At 37.5% G+C, this 15,272-nt stretch overlaps 2 pseudogenes; one reads left to right on the top strand and one right to left on the bottom strand.

The window, feature by feature from the left end:
- The first annotated feature begins 5,051 nt into the window (after nt 1-5,051).
- On the top strand, nt 5,052-8,853 carry LOC114731293 (uncharacterized; annotated as a pseudogene).
- Nucleotides 8,854-13,058: 4,205 nt separating this feature from the next.
- Nucleotides 13,059-14,694, bottom strand: LOC114731326 (protein SHORT-ROOT-like; annotated as a pseudogene).
- Between the last annotated feature and the right edge of the window lie 578 nt (nt 14,695-15,272).

The following is a 15,272-nucleotide window of genomic DNA, read 5'->3' on the forward strand; positions in this document are numbered from 1 at the left end:
TTTGGTGTTCGTGACCAATCAGAAGTCCCTGAAGAGAACAGAGAAACTGAAGGATTCAGTACTGGGCATAGGAGAAGATGCTCTGAGGTCATTAAGCAGAGTGATTAAAAAGATGAAACAAATGCAATACCTTCTGCTTCCATATAACCAACAGATAACTGGGAATTTGAATACTACGATTGAAAGTTTCAGAAGCGACTCGCGGGTGATCCGTCGTTTTCTCGACTCAAGTGGTCGTATATTCCAGAAGGCCATTCATACCTCGTATGACTTCATTCTTTTTGTTTTACTCTAGTTTCTTTTTGTAAATAATCAACGGGTTGATTGATTTTATATACGCTTTATATTTGCCCTAGATATATTGCTCATCTCGTTGTTGTGGCCGTCAACTTAGCTATGTTGATTGCAGCACTAGGTAAGCACAACCTGTGCAAAGTCAATTTATTAGTTTAAGCATATGTTCCTACTTCCTAGTACAACAAGCGTGCTCATTTCTTAAATGTTTACAAAAAGTTCGTTAACTTGCTCATACATTTGACTCTGTCTCAGTCCTGCTGCTGCTGTTTTGGCGCCCCGGATTTATCACGTAAGATATTAGTGTATTTATCTTTACTCTTTAAGGCTCGAATTATAACTTGTGATTGCAGCATGTGACAGTGTGGGTTTTGTTGTTTCAGCATAATCTTTTGTTGTTGGATGCTGACAAGCCTATGCTGGGTCTTGACGGGTTTTGATTTTTTCTTACACACGTGAGTAAACAAATCATTGTTCATGCTTGAATCGCACATATATAGCTTCAATTATTGGACCCCTTTTTTCCAAGGTGCTTCTTCGTACGTACATGGTTTAATAAAATCGTCCATGCAGTTTTGCAGAAGATGCATGTTTTGCTTTTGAGGAATTCGAGCAGAACCCACAAAACAGTAGCCTGAGCTCCATGTTGCCATGCATGAACGACTCAGACGCAGCCAAGTTGATGACTCGAATAGGCTTCACAATTCACACATTCATCGCAGAGGTAGAGAAAATCTAATGTTGTTTACTCCGAGTACAACACAAATGCTCTAAAAATCTCATTTTTTGTGTGCTCAGTTGAATGATAAAATGTCGGAGATTTATGGTGTATTGGGAATAGACAAGCAGGCCCAGAAAGTGATAGGAATTGTAAAGATATGTGAACCTTTCTCTGGACCACCAGATTACAACTTCATTCCCAAAACCTGCCCTCGGAATGCCATCCCAGTTGGCGACTTACCAAAAGTAAGACTTCTTTGATACTATACCAGTTCCCATGTTTAAGGAGTTGAAATTAGAACATAGTACTAATCAAAGCTTAGCATGGGTGCATCAGATTCTGGCAAGATTCAAATGTGGGAAAGATGAAAGTGCAGAGGATTGTGAGAAGGAAGCAAAGTTTCTTCCAGAAGCATGGTACAACATAGCTCATGCTTACAGCAGATCTGTTCAGGATTTTCTGGACATATATCCAGACTTGCAAAGCCTATCAAGATGCTCCTTTCTCAAGAACAGAACTTCAGATATATTGTCGCACCAGTGCAGACCCTTAAAACTTGCACTTAGATTCTTGTGGGCATCTATGTTGTCTCTCTCCACTGTCATGATCATCTTGGTGCTCGCGTGGCTAGCACGCACTTTTCTGTGCTCTAACAATTCATCTCCCTCCATCTTTTATAGGGCTAGAACGAGAACTCCCGAATCTGGATAGATAGGAGTAAGGAGATACTTATTTCATTTACAATTTGTAAAGGTAGAATGCAAGATCGAGTTAGGTAGAATTTATCAAGATAGGGGGTATGAGTCATTTTTCGGATTTTATTTTGATTTTATTTTTTTTCCCAATTTAAGGTGTGAATATGAGAGAATAAGAGAGAAGTTTCAGTGCTTCTAGCTCTAGGCATTACCAGCCATGGATGCTCAAGTGTACATAGACAAGAGTGGTTTTTTTTTTTTGGTGCCTGGATGAAGAAAGAGTGGTCTATTTAATTGTACAAATTATCCGCTTGTAGGATCAATAAAAGTGGTTTAGTATTGCTATCATTTGGCATGGCAGGGGGAGTTTGGATTTTTCTACCGTAACAAACTATGAGATACAATGCTTAAAAATAATAAAATTAAAAAATTAAATATTTGACATCTTGTTATCTATTACAACTTTTATGTTGCCATGCGTAGCAGCTTTTTTATTGGATGCGATTCTATTTGAGGCATTTTTCAAGGACATGTATCCTAAAGCAATCTCGTTTAAGACACAACAATATCCTAAATGTGTATATTTTTTTCAGCAAAAACTCAAACATTAGTTTGTAGGCTAACATTTTTATTAGACCCAACTCTCACTGTAACTTTTATTGGATTGGATGACCCATTTGGTTTGGTGGGCCTAGAATCCTTGTCCTGCACTTCCTATTTGATTTTTCCCAATTATTAATATTAAGTATTAAACCAATGAGAGTTGGATTTAACAGAAGGGGCGTCTTTCACAATGTGATAAACCAAAGTTTGAATTCTTGTTGGAAGAGGTGCCCACATTTAGTGCCCAATAGTATTTCGAATAGGATTACCTTCAATAGAAGAATACCTATACTTTAGCAAAAAAAAAAGTATTAAGTATTAATACATTTTAAATAATAACTAGAAATTTCTCTCCCATGCGATAGCATAGGGTGGTGTGTAACTATATATGATTGGATTTGAAATAAGCGAAAGATATTTATAAGGTGTATTACATATTTGATTCAATTAGGAATGTCATTCTATTTGTATTCTTTGTCACTTCTTATTGAAACAATTATGATATTTTTTTGAAAATTTATAACTTTCTATGTATTTTTAAAAATATAACTTTTATTTTATAAAATAAAATAATAAAAAATAAGGCATATGTATATGGATTGTATTCATGGCCCCTCTTATTTTAAGAAATTCTCATTTCTTCCCACCCCAAAATATTCTTCTTTTGCTTTGTATTTTTGAAAATATAACTTTTTATATAAAATAAAATAATAAAAATGAGCCTCATATATATGGAGAGAGAGCATATGCACATACAAATTTGAGTTATTTGACCATAAAAAATATTAGATCTATATAAAGTTGAAAGGATTGAATTATTATTAATAACCCACTATAATTACATGAGAAACTGACGTAGGACACAAAGAAACACATAAAATTGAAATAAATTTAAATAACAAATAAAATATGGATCTACAACCAGACCCATCTAAGTATTAGAAAGTATTACAAGATTTCATAAGTATATTAGACGGCCCCTCTTATTTTAAGAAATTCTCATTTCTTCCCACCCAAAATATTCTTCTTTTGCTTTGTATTTATAAAAATATAAATTTTTATATAAAATAAAATAATAAAAATGGGCCACATATATATGGAGAGAGAGCATATGCACCAACAAATATGGGTTATTTGACCATAAAAAATATTAGATCTGTATAAAGTTGAAAGAATTTAATTATTATTAATAACCCACTATAATTACACAAGAAACTTAGGTAGGATACAAAGTGACGCATAAATTAAAATAAATTTATATAACAAATAAAATATGAATCTACAACCTGACCCATTTAAGCATTAGCGGATATTACAAGATTTTATAAGTATATTAGATAGATAGATTAATAAAGCTTCTTAATTAGATTATCAGCTAGGAAGCCGTGCCATACCTTAATGCACAGGTCGTGGTCTATGGAATCCCTAGTTAAGAAACGTCATAACTAATTCATAATTAACCTTGATTAACCGTGATTTGGACATCTCACCTTTTGTCTGTATCCGTTTCTTTCCCAAAAAGGCAGGTAGGTTGGTGGGGTATATCAGCGGGTGTTTGTTAACTTCTTTTGAAATGATTTCACTAAGCCTAAGATAAATATATAAATATGTAAGAGAAATTTTGGCTTGATTTATGTAAAAGTATCCAAATGCCTTCTTAAATGTTATGTAATTTGAATACTTAATAATAGACGGTAAGTTAATCATATATGATTAGCTAATATATGAGTCCTTGACTTTATCTTCTGCAAGTTGAAAAGATACGTAAATGTCAAGCCAAGAAAAAAAAAAAAAAAGGATGCTTAGCTGGCTAAAAGCCTTTTTTTTTTTAGATGGCAGTAATGAGTTATTGCAAAAAATAAACACTTTTAGCGTCCCAAGAAGAAAATACATAGCTTAAAAAAATTATTTAAAACTCATTTTTTTGCGAGCAATTATTTAAAACTCATTAAAACATGTGAAGAATTTTTTTGGCTTAAAAAATATATGAAGAGGCACTGGAAGACTAAAAATAAATTTAAAAATATGTGCATCCAAACTAAAATATTTGCATAATTTATTATTTATAAGTAGTTTGAAATTTCCATAAAAGTAAATAAACAATTGGAAAAATTGCAAAAAAAAATCATCAAAATAGAAAAATTATATACAGGAACCTATTCACAAAAATTATTATCAAAACCTATACTATTGTTGTCAAAACACATACTAATATTATTATGAGCCCCAATTTATAGTTTTTTTTATTTTAGCAGTCTTTTTTTTTTCTATTTTTCCTAAATAAAATTCAGGTTCCTTCAAAAGTTTTGTTGATTACAATACTTTTATTGCTTACTTAAATGCTGTTAAATTAAATCAAATTCAAAAAATTTAGCCTCACACTTCCCTCACGGTTAAAGAAAGAGTAACTTCTTAGGCAGAATCCAAATAAGTTATGCTTTCCTAATATTTTTTATTTTTTATTTTTCAAATCATAAGTAATATATTGTTAAAGCAATAATTATAACACTCTAAAAATTACTCCTATAACTTGTATAAGCTTTAAATTAATCATTGGCCAAAAAAAAAATTACTTAAGGGCGAGGAAATTGAAAACCAGAAGTCCTCTTCTCGTTTTTGCCACCACAGCGCAAAAAAGTCAAAGAGGTACCTGGTGAGTGACATCCTTGGATTCCCGGTTTCACTTCCTTGTTCGGAGGGTTCCTTTTTTTTTTTTTTTTTTTTTGGCCCTTTTTGGCCGGAAGTTCTGAAGTTCTGAAGATGAGAAACGATGAGTTGTTGCTAACTGTCCCAGTGTGATTGGAGGTGGACAGTAAATTATTGAGAATATCAACGTCTACTGAGCCGAAAGAAGAAAGAGAATCGCCAAAGTAAAAGAAGATTTGAGAGGCAAACAGAAAGAAGGCTCGTTTTGCTGAAGCTTCTAGAGCTGTCTTCCCTCTTTTGAGACACTCGGCACCAAAAAGCACCGTCTGATAGTGCAATTCTAGATTCGGTCGCAAGTCAACGTCATCTACCTCGGTGTTCAGATCGAAATTTCACGCAAACTTAACTACCGCCTCTGTTATTTTCATTTTCTTCATTTTGCACCTGCTCCCTTCTCTGCTTTTCTTCGCCGCCGGCCTCGTATTGGGACGAGAAACTGAAATTGGCGTACTTTGGTGGTCGCGCCTCGGTTTCTCTAACTTTGAGAGCTGCAGGAGAGACTCATGTTTAGGACTTTTGTTCAGTTCATAGTTCGGGTGACATCACGTAAGTCTTCTTCTTTGGTCGCAATTTGATTCTCTGTTATTGTTGTTGTTGTAATCTGCGAGCTTCCGGAGGATTTTGATCTTCTCTGTCTCGAAGCGATGCTAATTTTAGGGGTAAGCTTTGTTGCATTGTTGCGTGACGGTCTGGTGGATCTGACGAATCGCTTTTCACTTTGATTCTTGTTTTAAGAGAAAATTGACTTGTAATCTATTGAGGGGGCAAATCGCTGCCGACCATGATAAATTGACGGCGGTCAATATTGGAGTGGAATATCGTAGTGAAAGAGAAGAATCCAACTAGTCAACAGTTTATTGTCACCCTTTAAAATAATTTAGTATCATATTCCCTGAATTGGTTTTATCACAATTACTTGCATATTGTCTTTTGTACAAGGTACATTAAATCTTTGTCAGTTGAATTTAGTGGGGTTATGAGGTCTCCATAGGTTGCATTTTGTTAATTGCAGCATTAGCCTGAAGATAAAAGGGAAGAGAGAAAGAGGATGAGGAACAAATACAGGAAACCAACAAATTTATGTCGCAATGCAGGGAGCAGATTTTCTGCATCTGCTGTGGTGTGGAGCTTGGTAGGATGCATTCTTTTGATTCATTTCTATTCCAGTATTCATCAAAGATATAGGGAAGGTGGAGAGGTCCAATTGCGAGTAAGCCGTCATCCCCAACTTCGTGAACTTCAAGAAGTGGAGGAGGAGGAGAACATCCGAATTCCCCCACCAAGGGGAAAGAGGTCTCCTAGGGCAGCAAAACGCAGACCTAAGCGCACAACTACAGTGATTGATGAATTCCTTGATGAAAATTCACAACTGAGACATCTATTTTTTCCTGGTCACAGAAGAGCTATAGATACAGCAAATGCTGGGAATGAGAGTTATTATTACTACCCTGGCAGAATTTGGCTGGATACAGACGGAAATCCTATTCAAGCCCACGGAGGTGGCATTCTGTATGATAAGAAATCGAGGACGTACTATTGGTATGGTGAGTACAAAGATGGGCCCACTTACCGTGCTCACAAGAAAGGAGCTGCCCGGGTAAGTCATTTTACGTGAAAAACACTTGTTCTCAAGTATAATGTGATTTTTTCCCCCTCTAATGGAATTTGTGCGTCTTATTTTCTGGACAGAAAAGATGCTCAGTCATCTTCCTGGTTGTTGAAGAGGCGAGTTCTTATTTTTAGTGCCATGCTTTGACGTTGCATCCTTTGGTTGTTGAGTTTATAACATATCTTTAACAAACGGAAGGCTTTATCACTGATTGGAGATGCTTATATGGCTTTTAGGCTTTACATATCTGCACTGTCCCTACTTTGACGCACAACTGCGTAGTTTTACCTGTATTTAATTCATGTAAGATTCTAGTTCAAGGGGCCTTATGTCTCATTAGCAAATTCAATATCTTGAGTTCTGAATATTCTCAATGTCATTATTTTATATGAAATCTTTTGTGGAGGGATAGCATTGGAAATGCCTGTTGGCGGTTTGATTTACTAAGGGATTACAAATTATTGACCTGAATGCCATAGTAAACATTACCAGTGGCATAAGATTAAGGTCTGGAGGTTGATTTGTGGTATGAATAGGCTGAGTGGACTTAGGATGTAACTTGTTTTTCACTTTCTTTTTCTTTTTAACCAGATAATTAGCTTCAAACTGAACTTGCAAAGATAATAATACTAGTGAGTTTTTATATGGAATGATTCCATACCCGCCGGGAAGACAGCAGTAAGATTTTTTAATATATATATGTATACACACACTCTAGTAAGCTTTTTGTTTTCTGTCTCTCTTACTATCATGGAGTGAATACTCTTTTTACAGTATATCAATCTGCTCTTTCCCTGTCAGTGTTATGTTCTCATTCTAAATAATTTTGCTACGGTGCTGATATTATAAGTCATACCATGCTGTTATAAGCCACGACGGCTTCTTTGGGTGGCAACAAAGGGGTGGCCCAACAAAAAAAACTGTGTATGCTTACTCGGCTGCATTGCCTTGTGCAGAAATTCTAATTAGACTTTTATCTCTGTCCCCTTCAGGTGGACGTTATAGGAGTTGGCTGTTATTCTTCCAAGGATTTGTGGAGTTGGAAAAATGAGGGTATTGTATTGGCGGCGGTGGAAACAAAATGAAACTCATGATCTGCACAAGTCCAAGGTGCTTGAGAGGCCAAAAGTGATTTACAATGACAAAGCTGAAAAATATGTGATGTGGATGCACATAGACGATGCCAATTATACAAAAGCTGCTGTTGGGGTAGCAATCAGTGATGCTCCTGCTGGTCCTTTTGATTATCTTGGTAGCCAAAGGCCACATGGATATGAAAGCAGGGATATGACAGTTTTCAAGGATGATGATGGGATGGCATATCTAATATACTCTTCAGTGGAAAATAGTGAACTGCACATTGGACCCTTAACTGAAGATTATCTTAATGTGACTTCTGTCATTAGAAGAATTCTAGTGGGCCAGCACAGAGAAGCACCTGCTCTATTCAAGCACCAGGGCACATACTATATGATCACATCTGGCTGCACTGGGTGGGCCCAAACGAGGCACTGGCTCATGCTTCTGAGTCAATATTGGGGCCATGGGAAACAATGGGAAATCCATGCGTTGGAGGGAACAAAGTATTTCGATTGACCACTTTCTTTGCTCAGAGCACTTTTGTACTCCCTATACCAGGATATCCTGGTTCATTTATTTTTATGGCAGATCGGTGGAATCCTGCAGACCTAAGGGACTCAAGATATGTATGGCTGCCTTTGATTGTGGCAGGACCTGCTGATCAACCTCTGGAGTACAATTTTGAGTTCCCATTATGGTCAAGAGTTTCTATCTTTTGGCACAGAAAATGGAGGCTGCCTCTGGGATGGAGGGGATCCATATAATGAGGTTGCTCTTTGTACATTTGAATATTTGATCAACTATGTAGCCTGAGTCTGCAGCTCGCCGAGTTGCATTGGTAAACCCTTGCTCAAAACTAAGAGTTCAGTCACACCAGGAGGACGCGGATGCAGGACTATAGTCTCAAGAACTAAGGTTAGCACATTTCCTAATTCACGTGTATATATCGAGAAAAATTGGCCATTGACTGGAGTTCTCCCGGTAATCAAGCTGTGTTTGTCTTGATCTACCGAGTCCTAACTTACAGTGGTGTAAAATGATTCTTTCTTATGTGCAAAATTTATTGACCTTTTTCTTTCCGATTCTGATATACATACATGAAATTGCTTTGCATACGTGGATATAATATACTGATTTCATGTTAATGCCTCCTGGGATCTAGTTTAGTCGTCTGTTTCAAGATCTGTTCAAGACCATGCCATGATAGCAACGAAGCTTCGGGCTTTGTTCTATATCTTTTTTTTCTTTTTTTTTTTTTATACAAAGGAGGGCAGAGCCCGGAACTAAAACTTAAACATCAAAGGGATTAGATCCCATACACTCAGTAGAAACTAAGGCCTGAAGCTTGGGAGGACAAGAATCAAGGAGGGAAGTATGAGATAAGCCGTCTTTTGCAAGGAGATCTGCTATCCGATTCCTCTCCCTATTAATGTGGGTAATCTCCAAGTGCCAGGGAAGTCTGACAAGTTTCTGAATTTGAACCATCAGAAGACCACCGTTATTGAAGTCCCTGTTATCTCTTAATAAGCTGATCAGATTCAAGGCATCAGACTCTAGAATAACGTTTCTGAAACCCATATCCCAAGCAAGTTGAAGCCCTTTATAAATGGCCCATTGTTCAGCCTCTATTACTGGACATGATCCCAAGAAGTGAGAAAATCCGGCAATCCACTTATCATTATGGTCCCTGATAACACCGCCACATCCTGATCCAGTCGAGGAATGGGACACTGCTCCATCAACATTTACTTTAATCCAACCATTAGGAGGTGGCTGCCACGTTGACTGAGGATGATTACTGACAAAATAGTCACCGTGACTAACTACTCCATTCTTTACAAAATTCATCCAGCTATTCAATATAATAAGAGCAGGTTCTTCAGGTTTAACAAATTGGGATCAAAGGTTGATTCGTTTCTCCACTTCCAGATTTTCCAAATAGTTACTTGTTGTTCTATATCTTGTTACAGCTAATGTAGAATTCTATCCTGGCCCCGAGGTCCATGGCGCCGTTTTCTCTTAAGCCCCACGTTGGCGGCAGCCCATGGTTTTTATCAACTGGTATTGTCTTATGGCTAGTGAGCCCTGAAAAGATGAATCTTCTGAGTACTATGTAGTGTCTACCATCCGATTGGGCCTCAACCTCAAAATAGTTCAAGTGAGTTTTGAGAACAAATGTCACGCATAGCAAACAGGAGTTGGTCCATTTCACCATTTGGTATTTGGTAAGGAGTGGGTTCATAACTTATAAGATTGTGAGTTCAAATCTTACTGCCAATATGAGGATCTTATTGGTGGGCTATCTGTAAGTATTTCTGTAAACGTTGGTCTTGATAAGCTTTTGGTACTCAACTCACTTAAACTTTTATTGTAATTTAAAAAAAAAAAAAACAAATGTCACACATAAATTCAACTGCAAGATTGATCTCCACGAGTTAAAAAAGGGTAAGCCCTAATGGTACTATCATGTTGGTTGTTACCTTTTTTTTTTTTTGACCTGACATATTGGTTGTTACTGGATTCTTCAATTATTGCGTTATCAAAGAAACTATTCGTGTGGTATAATTATAGAAACCATATAGGCTACGGGAACAGGAAATACAGGGACAGAGGGACAAAGATCCAGGAGTACTATGGGCTGGCAAATACGCTTGAACAAACTTTATTGCTCGAAGTCGGTCCCATTAAAACATAAAGGTTTCAGCTGGTCGTTGTCAATGTCATAGAAAAGAATACCAAAGGCCTAAACTGGTAGAAGAAAGTTGGGTCCTGCACCAAACTCCCTTTATGAAAATTAAAACCGAATGAAAGCCACAATATATGATTATTTTCCAAAAGCACAAAAGGCAATATATACATATATATAAAGAGAGGGGTGAGTGGGTGTATAAACGTGGAGAGGGGAAGCTCCACCAGAAGTCCTGGGCAGGCAGCCCTAAAAAGATGAACCCTATTCATAATGTTTCCTTTTCATTGTCCATGACAGTTACAATATATTAGCTTTCATGGGCAAAAGGTGCCTCTTGTGAACCCTTATCTCACCTCCATGAAAGAGCTCAGGCTTCGTGGGGGCCATACAAAGAAGCTAAAGCTAAGATCTGTGTCACACATATAAAATTATATGTATGTATAAAGATGATGGACTCTAGAGAGAGAAAAGAAAAAGGAAAGACATTCAAAGACAGCGTGCTTTGCTGGCCACTAAGACCCTTCTTCCACTGAGGAGACTCTGCTCCTTTTTATGAGATTCCCTCACATATGAAACCCAACATAGTGGCCGTCCTAAAGATTCTATATATCACTTGAAAGACTTGATGAACACGTCCTCCTTCGTTTTTTGCTAGTTCAGTTTATTATATATTAATTACCAGTATGGATGGGCAACTTTTTTTAATATTAGTATACACCATTATCCCTACACAGGTGATATCATCTTTGTAAACCAAATACCAAATCTTGATTCTTTCTTTGGGACCTTTTTGCGGGAAGGGAAAAAAAAAATATTATTATGGTAAGACTGAGCCTTCTTTTTGTTTTTAAGTCGATTATCTTCTCCGGCATAATTATGTTGTTAATTAACTTGCTAGTTGATCGGGATTGGACCATGCATAACCATATTTTGGTATAACCCGGCATTATTTATGCCCATTATTCAATTCCTAAGTTCTGATTCAATGGTGATAGATTTATTGGGCGGTTTAAGTCCTATTTTAATTTATGCCGTATTCAAAATAACTAGAGGGAAATAATTCCTACTTTCATCATTTCACTCTCAATCGCAATATTATATATAGATATAAAATTATACTAAGATGTTTAAACTCTACCTTTAACTATTTTTACCTTACTCTCAATCACAATATTTTTTTTTCTTTACAGGCAAAAAGGACCTTTGACCTATAAATTCCATCACAACAACTCCATAATTACAATTTTAATCGAAAGTTAAAGGCAATATGGGCGTGACCTTCATTGAACATAAACTTTTTTTTTTTATTTACCACTTCGTTATAATCTTCTTTTTCTCATGAATCTCGCACCAATTTGTATACGCCAGGACAACTGATTTGAGGGTAAAATGATAGCATGTGCTACGCAGATTGTGTTCTCAATTAATTTTGTGACTAGTTTAGATTAAAAAAGTTATCACATGGGAATAAATTACTGTGTTTTTTTAATCAAGTAAGAGAACTTTGTCGCTTGAGATATGAATGTTCATAGCAAACATGAGAATGAGTTTCAAACTCATTATTTTGATGGACTATCTATATTTAATTTGAATGGTCCAAATTTAAATTTTTAATTAATTATTTTTAAATAGAACAAACTATTTTTGAAAGAATGATAGTTAAAAAATTACCTCTATTTAGATTCTATACATATTAAAATAATTATTTTAATAAATAAAAATAAAAATAAATTAAATTCAAACTATCTAAATAAGACGTGGACGATCCAAATCTAATAAACTCAGAGTACTCATCACAGTTTTATGAGCACAAAATTGGTTCTCAAATTATGATGGGAAACCATTTATCATGCCAATTAAACATTAATTATGATCATGCAATATTTGAAATGAAATTTATAAAAACTATGGGCTTGTCAGTACGTAAAAAATAATACAATAAAAGAAAAAGTATTTTATACTTAAAAATAATTAATGCTAGCAATAAATAATGAGAATTGTGCTTTAGTATTCCTAAAATCACAAATCCATGCCATTATTTTTTAAAAATATATATACAAATGTTCAGATTTTGGTGTGTTTTAATTATTACTTCAAATTCTCAGTCATCATTAAAAAGAAAAAAAGAAGTTGAGAGACTGTTCTCATATTATGACCTATTTCATTGAAATAAAAAACATTAAAATATAATACAATTGAGCCATCTAAACTAAAAGTTATACAGCAAATAAAAATGATATTATCAAACACGGACTACTGTTTTCTCAAATGAAACCAACAATTCCATCTAAATACACACATCTCTGTTTTCTTAAAATGCATCTCTTGAAGGCAACATGACATTAATTTAAGGGAATAAGTTCATCATCCCCTCAAAATAAAATAGTCGGACAATTATGCCATTGATTACTTCATACATATATATTATATATTCAAAGTCATAAACTATTTCTTCGTAATATGAAAAATTAATCACAAAATGTTATCAAGAATAATTGAAAATTCAAACTCCCCCTCCCAACCATCTCAACCCCCAATCGTATTGTCTTGCCAAACTGATCAATAAAGAAAATTAAAAAAAAAAAATAAAAACACCACGGCCACAGCAATCTCGTCCCATCATGCACGTGCCAAAAAAACCGAAAACACGGCGAATCACTCCGTCACAGCATCCTCATCATCCACTACGTCAAGGCCTCCATGCACTGGCCCACACCACCGGCTGTTCCTTCCACGCCAAGAATATTCCGGGGTCGGAGCAATGTGTTATTGCCCACCCCTCCTTGTACCTCCTCAACAGCGCTCTCACGTCGTCGGAAACCTCATCACTGAACGGCAGTGCGTTGAACCCACTGCCATGCAGCCGCTGCGACCATCTAACCGCTGTCTCCCGCCGTCTCTACAGACTGCGATGGAATCACAAGCCACCAGGTCAACGATGGCTCGTCCTGCCGCTCGCTCGAGCATCAAACGCTCGTTGCTTGCTCGGGGGAAGCTCTCCTCCAGTGCCTCGAAGTAAACCCTAAACCACCTCAGGCATTCTTGGAAACCTCGTACAAATTCAAACCCGTGAAATCCAACATCAAGATCAGCTTCCTCTTCCACCACGGTGACTATCCTAGGTTGTAATCTCTGAAACGAGGATATCAACATGTCTCGGTTATACCAAAGGCCGTGATGGAATGCAACGAGTTCACACAGTTAATGGCGAGAGCCTCGTCATCTTTGATATCTAATTCCGAGAAATTAAAATCTGAGAGATCACCCGCGTGATGAATGACGTTGAATTTTAAGGGCACACCCATGAGCCGAGCGAATTTTCTCCATCCTAGTACCTATCTCCTTCATGACTTTTTGAACCGCCGCGATAGAGCCGCCGCCTCTGCGGCTAACCACAGTGGTCAACCGGAGGTGCGGGGTTTCATCGCTGCGAGTGGCCAAGGCTTCAAGAAGAGTAGGCCACTGGGTGCAATATGTATCGCTAATATCAACTATGTGCAACTTGGGCTCACCATCTAACGCCTCCAAGATGGCGCCATTGGAAGCGACGGGACCGAAAGTAGTCCAAGGGCTGACCTCTTGGAACTTCAAGACCATCTTCCTGGTTGACTCAAAAGAGCATGTTTTTCTCCGACGCGGAGGCCAAAGTACGGTGGGTACGGTCCCCCGATTCGGTGTGACACGACTGAAGAGAGCCTGAAGAAAGTAAGCTGCGAGCTTCTGATCGGTGTTCTGTCACCATAGGGACTGGCGAGCTCGTTGAGCATCCAAATCAACTGCTGGACACGCGCAGTTTCTTGTCGGCAACGGCACGGGCCGTCTCGAGGAGGATGTCGTGAGCCCATCGGCCGGAGAATTCAAAGTTGTGGAAGTCCGGAGCGGTGGGGGAGAGGGAGAAGGAGAAATCAGAAGTGGTGGGAGTGGTGGTGGTGGTGGTGAAGTAGGAGTAGCAGTGGTGGGGGGGTGGAAGAAGGGTGGGGATGATAAGGATAGTAGTGCCTAGAAGAAGACGAGGGACAAGTCTTCTTCATCCATGAAAAAGTTGAAGCATTCTTCGTCTTCTTGTTGCTGGTAGTGATGATGATGGTGGAAGTTGCTGTGTTGTTTTGTCTGGAGGATCTAGAGCTGCTAGAAGTTCTGCTAGAGGAGTTGTTGAGAGATTGAGGATCAGTGCTGGTTGAGACTGAAAATGACAAGCCGAAACAAGGTATCCATTTAACCTCACATCAATACAAAATACAGACTGTGAAATGTGAATAGAAAGAGTGCGATGGGTTCTGGTGTTTTTAACTGCAACAGTTGGGGTGGGTGTGTGCAGAAGAATGATTAGGGAAAATTTGATGAATTGGGTTATATTGCAAGTTATAGGCTTGAATAGGGATGCCTATGTGCAATAGAGCGACATTAATTAAAAACTAATTATATATATATTTTGTGTTTGGGGAAAACGATGAGAAATAAGGATGGTAGGTATGGTACTACAGTGTATAGGGTATTCAAATGAACTAATAATTATATTGAAGAGAAGAAAAGGGAAGGGAGGTAGTCAGGTGAGGTGGGGGGGTTATTAGAAAAAGAAAAAGGGGTATGGGGTAGCCAGCTGAGGGGGTTAGAATAGAATGTTTTTCTGACAAAAAGTGGGGAGAGAAGGAACAGGAGAGAAGAGAAAGAGATGACCATATGGGTTAGTGGAGATTAGGTTTTCTTTCTTTTTTTATTTATAGGGGGGAGGGAGAGAGAGAGAGAGGGTGAGTGGAAGCAGGCGTGACACAACTGAGTTTGGAGAGAGAGAGAGAGAGAGTAAAGCTGCCGGCGTGAAAGGGGATGATGATGAGAAACCCACTATCTATCACAACCCACTCACGTTGCTTGCCT

The sequence above is a fragment of the Neltuma alba genome, unplaced genomic scaffold, assembly GCF_004799145.2.
Source record: "Neltuma alba isolate B1F8T4 unplaced genomic scaffold, ASM479914v2 tig00012821_pilon, whole genome shotgun sequence".
Classification (NCBI taxonomy): Eukaryota; Viridiplantae; Streptophyta; class Magnoliopsida; order Fabales; family Fabaceae; genus Neltuma; species Neltuma alba.